This window comes from Diceros bicornis, chromosome 41 (genome assembly GCF_020826845.1).
Source record: "Diceros bicornis minor isolate mBicDic1 chromosome 41, mDicBic1.mat.cur, whole genome shotgun sequence".
In the NCBI taxonomy this organism is placed as follows: Eukaryota; Metazoa; Chordata; class Mammalia; order Perissodactyla; family Rhinocerotidae; genus Diceros; species Diceros bicornis.
Genome location: NC_080780.1, coordinates 4,136,874 through 4,150,666, shown reverse-complemented (window position 1 = coordinate 4,150,666; position 13,793 = coordinate 4,136,874). Strand labels below are relative to the sequence as shown.

Below are 13,793 nucleotides of genomic sequence, written 5' to 3'. Positions count from 1 at the left end.
GGAAACCGAAGCTGAGAGACTGAGGAGGGGCAGTCCACATCTTGGGGATGCTGGCATTTCTCTGCCTTTCCTCCTTTGAGCATCCCTCTGCCTGGAACCTTCTTTCCTGTCTGCTCCTGGTGGGCCTAAATCCTGCTCATTTCTCCTGGCTCATTTCAAGAAGTCATGTAACTTCTAAAGTCTTCCCCGACCCCTCCCTCCATTGGCCGGACCTTCCAGGGGCTTCTGAAGTGTCTCAGACTTTCCCTGTCACGGCTGTACTGCTTTATGTCTGCACTACCCCGACAAGACTGTAAGCCACGGGAGGGCAGGGAGCTTTTGCTCCCTGGGAATACAACCGTTATAGCACCGAATGAATGAATTGGACTCGGCGCGACCCGCCCGCCCGGGGCCCACGAGCCCCATGAACACAAGGAACTGCTCAACGGGTCTAATAATTCCCGGTCCCACCTGGCCAGCGCAGGGAGGTCCCAGGGGCGCGCAGGGTCGCGGGCCCGCCTGGAACGCGCCGCATTGTTACGGCGAGGAGGCCAGGTGACCGGCCGCCCCGGGCGCGGGCGGCGGCGATTGCCCGCGCCGCCTCGAGGGGGCCCTGCGGCGGGCGCGGCGGCGAGCCAGGAGGACGGCCCGCCCGCGCGCTGCTCGCGCTGCTCGGCGCCCAGCCTGCTGCGGCCATCGCCCCGCGGGACCGCGCCGCCGCTCGCGCAGGTACTGGAGGGGGGCACGCGCCGCCACCCTCTTTGTTTGGGGCCCGGCGCCGGCGTCTGCGCCCTGAGCGCGGGCAGAGGGCTCGGGAGCGCGGGGACCCGAGCTGGGGGCGAGCAGGGACGAGAGCTCGGCCAGGGTCCGGGGACGGGGGCGCGGGGACGCGGCTGGGGCGCGGAGACGGGGACGGAGCCGAGGGCGCGGGGACGCAGCTGGGGCGCGGGCCGGCTTGGCCGGGGGCCCGCGGTTCTGGGGCGCCCTGGACGGCGGACGCGGGCCGGAGCGGCACTGTCGCGGCGGCGCCCGGGTGGACTTCGCTCTCTAGGACGGGTCCTGAGACTCCAGGGCAGAGAGCCGAGCTTGGGGCCGCAGTGGGAAAGCTCAGGACCTTTATCCCGCTCTTTGCAAGCAGGCTGTCCGGTGCGTCTCTCTCTTTCCCTTTCCCTGTGGTGGGCGGGAGGCAGGGGGTTTCTTGGCGCTCCCTTCCTTCCTTCTGAAGGAGCGGAACGGGGCGGGGGGCGTCCGGGGCCTGGGCCACCTGTGGCACGTGCCTGCTGGCACGCTGGCACTGACAGGAGGAGGGAGGGTCGGGGCGCGCTGGGCGCCGGCTGGGGTCTCCGTGCGGTGCGGCACCCCGGCCTGACGAACGAGTCAGGGTCGTCTGCTCGGAGTGATTTGAAATTCTGTGTGTGGCGGGAAGGGACTCGAGAGCTCCACTCGCATTCTTAAGACCGTGCAGAGGGTGACCTTCCCTCTCCAATGTGGTTAAAAAAAATAAAAGCGCCCTGGGGTGTGGGGCCAGCAGAGAGCACTGCTGAAGGTGGTCACTGCCCACTTAGAAGCCCCCATACTCTCACACACTTTGATCTTTTGGTGTAGTTTTCCCTCACTTTTTCACTCCTTGTAATGTGAAGGCACGATCATCGAGGACTCTTAAAATATACTGAAAATATGAATGCAAAAGTTAACATGGCATTAATTTGCATAGCCCTTTGGAAGTGACCATTTTGACATTTTAGGTACGTTTGGTTTGTGCATGTTATTCTTTTTGAAGCGCCGTAGTTCTTTGCCTTTTGCAAGAAATTTGCGTGCCCTTGTAATTCTCCCCTCTGTGTCCTGGGAGGTTATGTTTGCAAATCAATCAGCAAGTATTAAGGAAGGCGTTTCTGTGTCGAGGCCGGGAGGGTCCGGAGAGTCGCTGCAGCTGGAGGGTGGAGGGGCCGGGGCCAGTCCTTGGAGACTGAGGGAATGGCTGTGCACAGGGAACTGCCTGTGGGAACTGGCAGGAGGCCAGATTCCTGACCTCAAAGACCAAGTACTAGTAGTCTTACTTTGTAATATTACAAAGTAATACCGATCTCAGAGACAGTGTAATAGCATGGTCATAGCTAGTGAGTGAGTGAGTGCTTACGGAGTGTTTGTCTGTGCTAAATGCTGTGCATGCATTCATTTCATTTCACCCAAATAACAACCCTTGGAGGGAGCTGAGAAGATTGCACCATTTTACAGATGTGCAAACTGAGGCAAAGACCCACTTAGTACAGTTCCTTGCCCAAGTTGATGAAGCACGTGGTGGCGCAGCCCAGGGTTCCTGCCAGGACAGTGGGGTTCCAGGGCCATGTTCCTCACCACCTCCGCTGCCTGTCTGATTGTGAGAGGATGCATGTCCTGACAGCCCATTCCTCAGCTGAGGTGCCAAAGCTATCAGCAGCTGTGGATGAAATGGATGAATTATTTCTTTACAGACCACGGAGAAGATAGAAACAGTAGTAGCCTCAGGGAACTGCGTGCTCCTGGATGCAAATTGGCTTTTACAAAGTGTAGCTTTGGCACCTAATGGTTTTAAATGGAGCTACTTGCAAATGTGACCCTGGAAGCTAAAGGTCATGGGGTCAAAGCATGTTCCTGGGCTGCAGGAGATGTTGCTGATGGGGGTTAGAAAATGGCCTAGGAAGGAGGCAGTAAGGCAAGAAAAGTGAGGGAAAAGGCCTAGAGGGAAAGATTTCAGACCCATTGTCTGTCAATGGCTGCTTGTACACACGGCCCGTTTTACAGATGCGTAAATTTGTTAAAAGTCCAGAACAGCCAAAACCTGGATCAGATGCAGTGCTCTGGCTCTCTCTGCCTGCCATGCACCTTCTCTAGGATCAGCCTGGTGTAAACCATCGTGCTTGGGGGGAAGCCTTGTGTTCCCTCTAGCCCCGCCAACCGTGGACTCCTGTGGGGGGAGGTGCAGGGCGTTCCTGCAAGAGAACCAGCCAGCCTCTGACGGCAGAAAGGTGCTGTTGTGTCCCCGCCACCCAGTGCATGGCAGCTCCCTGGGGAGCGAGGCTTCCTTCCGGGGAGGCTTCCTTACAGTGGCTCCCAGCTGTGGCTTTCTCGGGAAGAGGCCTCCGTTTTGTGGCTGGGTCTGAAAGGTCTGCTCCAGGCAGCAGGAGCTGGGCTAGGTGGGGTCCAGGAGGTGCACTGACCCCGGACCCCAGGCCCTTTACTGTAGGACCCGGTAAGCACAGGAGTCATCGGTGACCTAGAGCCAGCCCCGTCCACCTGGAGTCCTTTGCAGTCACCTCTGTTAATCCAGAATAAGGGGTTGTGGTTAGTTGCTTAGTTAAATAGGCGCTACTGTTTGTTCCTGGCAGTTAGCAAGAGTGTTAGAAACCATCACCATCTGTGCTGACATTGTCTAGGTTCTGGGAACTGCTGTAGCTGCTGAAACACAATTACTTTTTTAGCCTGGGGCTGAGCAGAGGGGTGTGTGAGGGGGTGTGGCGTGGCCTGATCGTCTCAGGGATGTCCACGTGGAACTGGCATTTAAACCCCCACTGTCGAACCGTGAGGATGTATTTCTGTACTACCTCACTGTTTTTAAAACCCGAGACATTGAACATCGCTTCCATCAAAATGCTGCTGAACGTGAGTTCACTTCTCTTAGGCTCAGAAAACATTTTGAATCTTCTAGTGTGTTGACACCTCAGAACAGCTGATGTGCCACTCCACAGTTGTGAGTGAGCTCAGCGTAGGAACAGTTATTTCCTTGATGTCTGTCCATTTCCTATAAAAGCAGAAAACCAGAATCTCCAGGTTTCTTGACTTTCCTATTGCACTCTGCGTATCAGCAGTGTGTCTGGTGAACGCACGCCATTTTGGTGTGTGTCAGCTGGGTGTCTGCTGTGTCCACCAGGCAGGACTTCCTGCAGGGACATTTCGCTCTCCTGCTCTGCGTGCGCTTGGGGACATCTGGGTTCCATTGTGTGCCTGGCCCTGGCACAGCCCTGCCTAGCATCCCCGAGCCCTGCTGGGGGCTGCCTCTGCTGGACAGGAGGGAGGAGGCTAGTGAAGGCGAGGATACCTGCCGCGTGGGGCCACCGTTAGGAGCCATCAGAATGCCCCACTGTGGCACTAAAGCAGTGATGGTCATCGTGATGACCCTAGACATTTAAAAAGAGTTTTGTTAATTTTTTTAAAAGGAAGGCAGTGATCTGGTGTTAATATATTTTGTTCCAAATGGGCAAAATTAATGAAAAATTTATGTCTAAGGAGTCCTTGTCAGTGATCAGGAAAATTTCCCTCTGGTGGAGCATTCCCTGATCATGCCAGGGAGGTGCTCCTCAGAGCCACTGACTCTGGGAGAGAAACCTCTCTCTGTCCATGTCTCCATGGCTTTGCTCATGTGTCCCCAGGCAGGGGCTCTCCACAAGCATCCGTCCTGCTCCCAGCCTAGTAACCTTGCAAAAATAATGCCTTCCTTTGACTGCACGGTTACCCATGCGGACCCTGGGTGCTTGCTATCCATGATCTGCTCATTGCCTAACCTTGCAAGACGTAGTTTTTGTCTCCATTTTCTGGAATTGGATGCTGAGACTCTGCGAGCTTGAACAACTTACCTCTGTCGTGGGACTGATGGGTCCGGGGCTGGTTGGGGCCCAGGTCTGTCTGGGGCAGAGCCCGTGCCTGGTGCTCATCCACAGAATGTGAATGCTCTTGGGTTGCCAAGGCCTGAGCCTGTGAGTGGATGGTGTGGTGTGGTGCTGGGCACAATCCTGGATTGGAATCCAGGTTGGTCTGCAGTGCTGGGACTTCTTCCCAAGACCAGGGGTCTCCACTGTCCCCCCGCCCACCTCACCCCTCCTCGAGGGGGGCCAGCAAAGGCTTGGGGAGCCCTGCCATCCACAGCTGGCCAGGCTTCCAACCGCAGCTGCTTCCTCGGACAGGGATTGTAGGTCTTTCTTTCCTCCTCTTCCTTCCTCCCTCAGCTCTAATTATGGCACGTGGTGAGCTGCCTGCCTTCCTCTTCCTCTTCTTCTTGGGAGAGATCATAGCACTCAGTACACCCTTTGCAGACCCGGCTTTGTTTTTAAGATTTAGAAGTCATCTGTAGGAATCCTTATTCCAGCATCCCGAGTGACGAACAGTTGGCGCCACTCCCGGCCAGGCTGCGCCCCATGCGCCGGGGGACCCTCCAGGTGGGCTCAAGGGTTCCACCTTCTTTCATTGTGTCTCTGTGGCAGCAACAGGGTGTGACCCAGCGCCTCTTGAGTGTAGATTTTCTGAAACTGGTCATGAACAATGAAAACCAGTCCCTGAGGTTTTAAGGCACAGGAATGAAATAGTTGCAACAGTGAAAGAAGCAAATGGTCTTGGGAAGTGGCCGAGGCAAAGGCCCTTTTTTCTGTTTCTCTTTTTTTTTCTTTTCTTTTCGCAGAAGAGGCCGCCGTGCTCCACGCACTTGGGGAGCTGGTTATTTCACACCGGGGGATTCAGGAATCTGTTCTCTCCCCATTGCCCTGGAACACAGCTGCAGTGTGTTGCATCTCACTCACTGTGCAGCCGGACAGGACGTGAGGAGCAGGCCCACATCTGGCCGGCTGAGTTGCCCTGGGGCCAGGCTAGGCCATTAGCTGGGGCGTCTGCGTTCTGTACACATTCCTCCTGGAGCTGCGCGCTGGCTCCAGGAACAAAAGGGCCCCATTGACTTGGTCCTGGCGTTCTTCTCTGCTCGTAATCCATCACCTTTCTCAGAGGTTTCCTGAGCGCTCACCCCCTCACCGCTGGTGATTTTGGACACAGATCAAAGGTACAGTTCAGGCAGCGTGCTGGGAGAAAGAGCTGGGCTCTGGTGGCCACAGAGCTGGGGTAAAGTGCCTTTATCACCATGACTGTCCTCGCAGGTCTCCACCTGCAGCCTGGGGATTTTGCTGCCCTCCACAGGACTCATGCCAGCACGCCCCGCAGTGTTGTTTTGTATGACTGCGGTTGCCCAAGTGGCCCTGGGCAGGCGTCCCTCCTCTCTTGCCAGCTCCAGGCCACTGCTTACTCTGGTTCTGCTAAATTTCCATGGCCCGAGGGCTCCTGCTGGAGCACCACTTCCTCGTTCTTGGGGGCACTATCTGATCCCCCACGGGGGCGATCCTCTGTGATAACAGGAGGAGGTGGTGGGGACACGTGAGTTTGTCCCCATGGTCCGAGACAGATGTATTTCCAGTTCCTCTCCTCTGGAAAGGTCTGAAGCATCCAGTGGCCAGGAGTGGAGGAAGGAGGGCACACCTTTGCTTGTCTCCACTGGGCTGGGGGCTGAGTGAGGCAGGAGGGGCTCTCAGCTGGTTAGAAAGGTGTTTTCTCTGGTCCTGGACCCAGGAGGGGAGGAGGCATTTGTCTTCTATGTTGCTCAGGGGGTAGGAGAAGATTCCTAGGTAACGGATGTGCCTTTGCTTCCTACATTGTTTTTTGACTCTTTTTTCTACAAAATGATTTTCATGTAATATGTCCTTGCTGTAGACTTGGAAAAGATAGAGAAATGCTAAGGAAGCCGGAAAAGCGTCCTTCTGATGTCACCGCCCCAGAGGCTGTGTATCTGCCTGCTTGATGCCATGAGCTCACTGTGCTTTTTGAGTTTACCAAGCTGAGATCATGTATATTATTCTGTGTCCTGCATTTTAGCATCAACGAAGCAGTATAAGCATTTCTCCATTTGTAACTCACTCTGCATACGCACAAGTGTTGATGACAGTACAGTGTACCCGTATGTGGGTGTGCAGGAATGTGCATGATGACTGCTTGTCCTCTGGCCACACACAGCCTGTGTGCATCTTTGCACAGAGATGGCTGAGCAAGATCCTGGCTAGTCCGTGTTCTTGGAAGGACTTCTAAGGCTGATTGAGGTCAAAGAACACAAACTCTTCTTGATTGTGGTAAAATACACGTAATGTAAAATTCACCATTTTAATCATTTTTAAGTGTACACTTCTGTGACACTAAGTACATTGTTGTGCAACCGTCACCACCATCCATCCCCAGAACTGTTTTCATCTTGCAGATATGAAACTGTCCCCATTGCACTAACTCCCCATCTCTCTCCCCTGGCCCCTGGCACCCACCATTCCGCTTTCTGTCTCTATGAACTTGACTCCTCTAGGACCTCATGTAAGTGGACTTATACAGTATTTGTCCATTTGTGACGGGCTTATTTCACTGAGCATCATGTTCTCAAGGTTCGTTTATGTCGTAGCATGTGTCAGAATTTCCTTATGATATTCCGTTGTATGTATGGGCCTCATTTTGTTTGTTCATGTATTGATGGACACGGGCTGCTTCCACCTTTGGGTTATTGTGAATGCTGCTGCTGGAAACACGAGTGCACAAGTATCTGTTTGAGTCCTTGCTTTCAGTTCTTTGGGGTATACACCCAGAAGTGGACACACACTTTTTGAAGTCCCTTGATATATGTGGTCAGGTTGCAGTTGAGAAATGACGTGCTCATTGGATCCTCTCAGCATCCACCCTTGTCCCTGAGTGCAGGGCTGGGTTGGCGCCCACGAGGCATAAACCAGGCCTGCAGGAAAAGGAAGAGGGAGACTTCTTACCAAGCTATTTTGACAGATTGTGTAAACTCAGTGATTAATGGAAGGAGAAAGCAGGAAGAATGTCTTTCATTTAAAAAAAAAAAGAGCCTTCCGGGTTGCTTGGTTTTATTTTCAATTAAAAGGGTCTGATTTTGTTTCTGGAGAATGGTTTTAATTTGGATAAATGGTTCCGTCTGGGAGCCACATGCCAGAGCCTGTGATCTGTGAGTGCAATTACTCAGGGTTTCCTCGGCTGCTTTTCTAAGGGAACAACTCGGAGCCGGCCCTGCTTTGGTTTGGCCTCGGTGACTCGGCCATGGCCGCTGTGCCTTGGCGGGAGGCCGCCTTTCTGATGGGTTTGCGGATCCTTCGGGGCCAGGGCGGCCTAGAGAATGCAGGCCCGAGGCCCAGCCTGGTGGACGCTGGTTAATTTTTACCCGCTAAGAATGTGTTCATAATCTCCAGTCAGGAATGCCAACCAGCAGGCTATCCTCCCTGCCCCCACCCCGGAACACGTTGGACCAGAGTTACTGGCATCTTTTCCGATGTGGGCATTTGCAGAATCGGTTGGTGTGGAGGAGGCGGAGGGGGAGGTACCCTTACGCTGTTCTCTATTCTTCCCGGCTCCCTGGGCCAGGCAGGCTTCAGGCCGGGCACGGGACTCTCTACAGGGTGGTCAGGTGGGGCTTATTCAAAGGGGATGTTGGGCTGAAGGAGGTGAGGGAGGAACTCTTGGGGGCTCTCCAGGAAGGAGCCATAGAGGGAGGGACAGCAAGGGTGGAGGCCCTGACAGGAACTGCCTGGTGTGTTCCTGGAGCAGCGAAGGGATTGCGGAAGGCAGAGGGAATAAGAAGACACAAGATGGGGCGTTCCACTCTTTGAACTAGGAAAACTGAGTCAAGGCCTTAGCTTTCCATGCTGTTTAAACAGTGGAGGTTGCAGATCTGCCACTGATGCCGGTGACCTAGCAGGCTGGTGGGAGCTCGAGTGGGGTGGAGAGTCTGCACCCGGTGTCCCAGAGCTCAGCCTCAGAGGAAGGACGGTTTGCTGGAACAGGTGGTTGAATTGTGGAGCCTGAAGGTCTCTTAGTCCTCTGCCCTTTGGGGTGAAGACCCTGCGGCCCAGAGTGAGAGGCACACCCAGCCCGGGAGGTGAGGCCTTGACCTGCAGGAGGAGCGAGGGGCCGAGCCCACCAGGCTACGGAGCACCCGCCCTGGCCCTGGGTCCTGTGCTGCCCTGCTGGCTTGTGGAGAGGCTGGGTGGCGGGCACACAGCCCCTGACAAAGGGTGCTTCTTAGCATAAGGAATAGTAAGGTCTCTGGGTTGGGGGCTGGTGAGGAGTGTTGGGAGTGAAGGCTGATTCCATTCTGTGCCGGCGAGCCCAGGGCGCTGCCTTAAGGAAGGGTCAGGGCATGGTGGGGGTGGTGGGGTGTGGGGAGGGGCTCATCCTTCAGAGGCCCAGCCTGTGCTGGGACTGCATGGAGAGGGAGAGACGTTGGTAGTGCCTACGCTCCGTGTTCCATAAGGCGGAGTGGCGTGTGCACCCTCAATTCTGGAGCAGCCCTGGCAGCTCCCTGTGAGCCCCTCACAGACCTTTCTGCTGCCCACCTGCAAGGCTGCGGTTTTCACCAGATGCGCCGATGAAAAATTTGGGCGACATGAGTAACTGGCAACAACAGAGTGGATTTCTCTTTACCTCTGCCATGCCCGTTTAAATAGGAATAATTCGAAGTGCAGGTCATCCTTAAGAGCATCATGCATTTTGTTTATTGCTAGAGACACCATCACAACCTGAGTGATGTTGATACACGCATAAAAGGTCCCCATTCTCACACTAACAACACATGATCGCGTCCTGTTCCTGGCTAAGTTTTTGCAACAGTTCAGTGTTAGAAGCGCAGTGTATGTGTACTTTTCACGCTGAGCGTTTTCTCAAACCTGCATCCTATCTGAAGCATTTCCCATGTTTCCGCGCCATCTTCACGGTTGTCACCGTGATGCGTTCTTATGACTCCGGACAGTGAGGCCAGACCCTGCGGGAACACCCGCCACTGGGCTGTTTGTGAGGAAAGGACTCTTGTCAGAGCTGCTGCTTGCGGAAAGTAACAACTCCACTTCGGCCCTGGCCTGTTGGCTGTCTGCTGGCAGCTTTGATTTTGCACGTAGCCCTTGGGGAGGTCTTTGCAGCCTCACTATGGCAGTGACGCTGCCCCTCTGCCTAGGCTGCCTGCCTCGTCCTGAGGGGCTGGGTTTCCTCCCCTGCTCCAGGACCTGCTGCCAGGACCTGCAGGCCAGGGTGGGTGGGAGGCCTGTGCGGCTCTTGTCGAGTTAGATCTTCACAAACTGGTTTAGCTCTGCTGTCTGCAGCGGCTCCCTGGGACACCGTGGGCAGGGTGCGTCCCGCTGCATGCTGATGGGACGATGTGCACTGGAGCCGTGATGCTGACCTTGGCTCTGAGTCTTTGTGATCAAGACTGCTGGCCGGTGTCTAGCTAGGACCTGTGGGATCTGAACTCAGCTCTGCAACCAGTAGCGTTCTAGTGGGTCCAGACAGGCTCAGCTTTCAGTTTTCACTGCCCGATGAGTTGGGTGAAGGGCTGGAGTGGACGGAGAGTTTGGGCTAACCCTGACCTCTCGTCTGCTCTCCCTTGATCCGTGGGTCTACTGCCTTCCTTCCATGTCTCCTCACTGGTTATTTCAGCTGCCTTCCACCTGTCATCAGACCCGTGTGCTTTGAGGACGGACATCAGCTTTTCTGAGTCCCGTGGTGCCAGCTGGTGTTGAGCAAAGAGAAGGCCCTCGGCTGGGCGCTGCTGGGAATGGCGCGGTCCTGCCTGTTTGCTCTGGGGGTGGGGTGGAATGGAGCGGGCTCCGCGGTAACTGACATGGCGCTGGGTGCTGCCTGGGCCATCGCCTCTCCACGTGACCCTGGGACAGTCACCGAGCTTCTCTGAAGTGCTGCTGAGCACTGGGGTTGGTATTAAGGACCTCCCCGGGTTGCTAGGAGTACACGGTGACATCCTATACCTGAGGTCTTGAGTATACTCTGGGTGTCATTGTCATTCCATTTCTTGCATCTGTAGTTTTTCACCCTTTCAAGCTGCTGAATCCAGAAGAAGCATTTTCCTCCATGCTGGGCCCCCTCCCCAAGGAGGGGCTTCCTGGGAAGGAGGTGGGCTGTGGGGCCTCTAGAGCTCTTGAGGGTTGGGTGGGACCCTGATCATCATAGCCCCACGCTGCCCTTCCTGACGCCCAGTTAGCATGTGGTTTGTGTTCTGACGTATGCTGGGGTCTAGTTGGGTACGTTTTGTTCGTCTCTCTCTCTCTTCACTAAAATCTGAGCTCTTCCAAGGACAAGACCCCTTCTTCCTGTACTTTTGTGTGATAAGAGCTCTGGAAGGAGCCTAGAGTTAGCTGCGCGACCTTGGGCAAGGCCTTACGTCACTCTGAGCTTCATTCAGTCCTTGGGAAGCCTAGTGCTGCCTCCCTGATCTGAAGGGCGTCCGGCATGCTTCACAATAGGAGGAGACAGTTCCACACCCAAATGGAAACATTCTAGAAGCTGCTTCTTTACTAGAAGAGAGGGACGTGCTTGCACATTTTCCCAGGGTTATATTAATTTTTTCAGGGCCACCATTTTCTTCTTTCTTGGAGTTTTGCTTTGCAATATACTCCATTAGCTTTCAGAGGAGCCAGTTGACACTTATTTCACAGACTTGAGAATCTAGCCCTCTGTTATTTTCTTGGAAAACAGCCAGATTCCAAGTTGTCATATTGTAGAAAGTTGATGGTAACTGCCCACTAGGAGTGCACGAGGGCTCCCTGACAAGGGTTGCAAATACAAAGCCGTCGCTTTACTGTTCTTGTAGCATAAAAGAATATTCTTTTTGGACAGAGTGTGTTGTGGGGTTTCCTTGAAATCCACCCTGTAAAATGGCAAGAATTATTTCCTTTGTCTTGTGCTCAAAATGGATTCCAGTCTTGATACAGACCCACTAGTGATGTGTAATCTCTTGTCTCATATTTAAATGAGAGTTTTGTTCTTATAAAAATGTTGAGCATCCAGCAGACTCCTGCTGAGAAAAGAGTCACTGCTCCCACTTATCTGCTTTCTGCCAAGGCTGCCCAGATCGTGTTCGCAAATTCTTTCTTTGGGACTGAAAGCATTTAAAAAACTGGCCAAAAGGTGGAGAGATGCTTCGATCTGCTGTATGGTATACTTGGTGCCTGAAAGCACGCAGCCCTCCGTTCACATGAGGAATGGGTGAGGTGACAGCAGGAGGGTGGCTTTGTTCTCCAGCCATAGTCAGGGCACCAGTTCTCTCTCCATCAGCTGATCCCTCTATCCTTCCCCAAAGAGGCAGCAGCCCACTTGGGGCCATGGTGTGACCAGCTGGCGTCTGGCCTGTGCACTGGGTGACACTCTTGGCCCAGTGGCACACGACCCCCATCACCTGCCTCCCTTTCATGCTCATAACACACCGTTCTGTTCCAGCTGATGAATGAGATGTGGTGCGGCTCAGTTCATAGGCCTCAGGCTTGCTGAGAATAAGAGCTACGTCCCTGAGCGTGGCGGTGGGGGGCAGGGACCGACATTAATTATTGACTGCGTGCGAGGCCTCGTCAGGGAGCGGTTCTTTGTTCATTCACTCACTCACTCATTGCTTCCAGGCAGCAAACATGTATTGTGTGCCAGCTGTGTCCCAGATGTGGTTAACCGTCACCAGCGCTGAAGAAGGCAGGACCCGGCAGGGTTCTGCAGCCTGCCCGCTGTCTCGGCCTGGACGTGGCGGCACAGCGTGTTTCCGCAGAGCCCCTGGCGCTGCCAGCTGCTGCCTTCGCTTCTCACAGGTCCCACCAGGAGCCTCGAGCTGCCTGGCGGCTTCCCCACACCTGCCGGCCCCGCCAGGCCCCCCAGGCTCTGTGGGGTGCAAGGCTTCGCAGAGGCCAGTGGGTGCGGACAGCAGCGGGGAGCAGGGATCTGGAGCACCGCTGGTGGCCCTGAGCTTCTCTTACTGTTTTAGGCTGCAGCTGGCAGAGGCCGTCTTCTTAGGCCAGCACGAGACCTTACAGAGCAGAGCCACCTGGTCCAGTGGCCAGAGGGAGCAAATCCTTGGTGCGCCCACTGTGTGGAAAGGTGTGATCAGCCTTAGAGAAGGTCGGCTGTCTGCTCATTCCGATGGTGACCTCCAGTGTCCTCGGGACTTGAGACCTGGCACGGGCCTCTAAATAGGTGCAGAGTAACTCCTTTGGCCTCTGCCCCAGCCCTGCATTGCGCTGGTCCCAAATCTGCATTCCTGTGGTAGATGGACCAGGAGAGATTCAGGCTGCCCACCCAGGTTCACTCTGGGTCTCTCACCTTATTAGCTGTACAAGTCACTTGCCTTTCTGATGTTAGTTATGGGGGTGGGGGGTGTCCTGAGCAGTATACAGGGTGGTGAGACTGTGGGGTTGGGGTGGAGGGTAGTTCTGAGGACCATGGGGTCAGGGATGGGGGTTTCCTGAGGACCATAGCGTTGGTGGGGGTCCTGAGGTTATGGGGTTGGGGACAGAGGTGGGTCCTGAGGACCAGGATGTCAGGGTGGGGGGCTCCTGAGGGCCATGGGGTCGAGTGAAGGGGGTCTCTCCATCACAGCTCTCATCATACCCGTCTTTAGTTACTTCCTACCAGCTGGTGCTGAATTCTCACTGCGTCATTTTGGGACTGAGGCCACATCCGCTAGAGGTTCACTCTCTCGGGGCTAAGGGGGACCCTTGGCTTGAGTGCGCCAGGCTTTTTTGCCACCATTCGGGACCGCAGGAACGCAACATTGGCTGCATCTGTGTATTAGCGTAAAAGGAAAAGGAGACTGCAAATGAAGTCGAGACAAGCTCAGTGGATGGTTGTTAAAAGACTTTTTCACCCCGCTTAAAAAAAATCTTCAAGTTTTCAGGAAATTTGCAAGAACAGTATAATGAACACTTGTATACCCTTCACCTAGATTTGCCCTTTTTGTTTTCATTTTTTTTTGCCCTTTTGTCACATTCGTTTTAGCTCTCTTTACTTATGTAATTTGAAAAGTTGTACACGTCATGATCTTCACCCATAAATACTTTAGCCTGCATTTCCTGAGAACAAGGACATTTTCCCACATCCCTCAGTCTCAAGACCATGAGCACACTAAGAAATTTAATATTGATTTGGTGATATCAGCTGATGTCCTGACCTTACTAGAATGTTCCCAGTTGGTGCTCAGGTGATTTCTTGTT

The 13,793-nt window shown here is 54.4% G+C and overlaps 1 protein-coding gene across 2 annotated transcripts in view; it reads left to right on the top strand.

The window, feature by feature from the left end:
• Window positions 1-636: 636 nt before the first annotated feature.
• The window catches only part of TNS3 (tensin 3), a 252,434-nt gene continuing 239,277 nt past the window's right edge, over window positions 637-13,793 (top strand). The window contains exon 1 of one of the 2 annotated variants that reach the window (XM_058534774.1): window positions 637-708. The gene's annotated coding sequence lies outside the window, so the exon portion shown is untranslated. Of the gene's footprint in view, window positions 709-1,037; window positions 1,126-13,793 lie in introns of those variants that run through there. The other variant, XM_058534773.1, reaches the window with a different exon arrangement.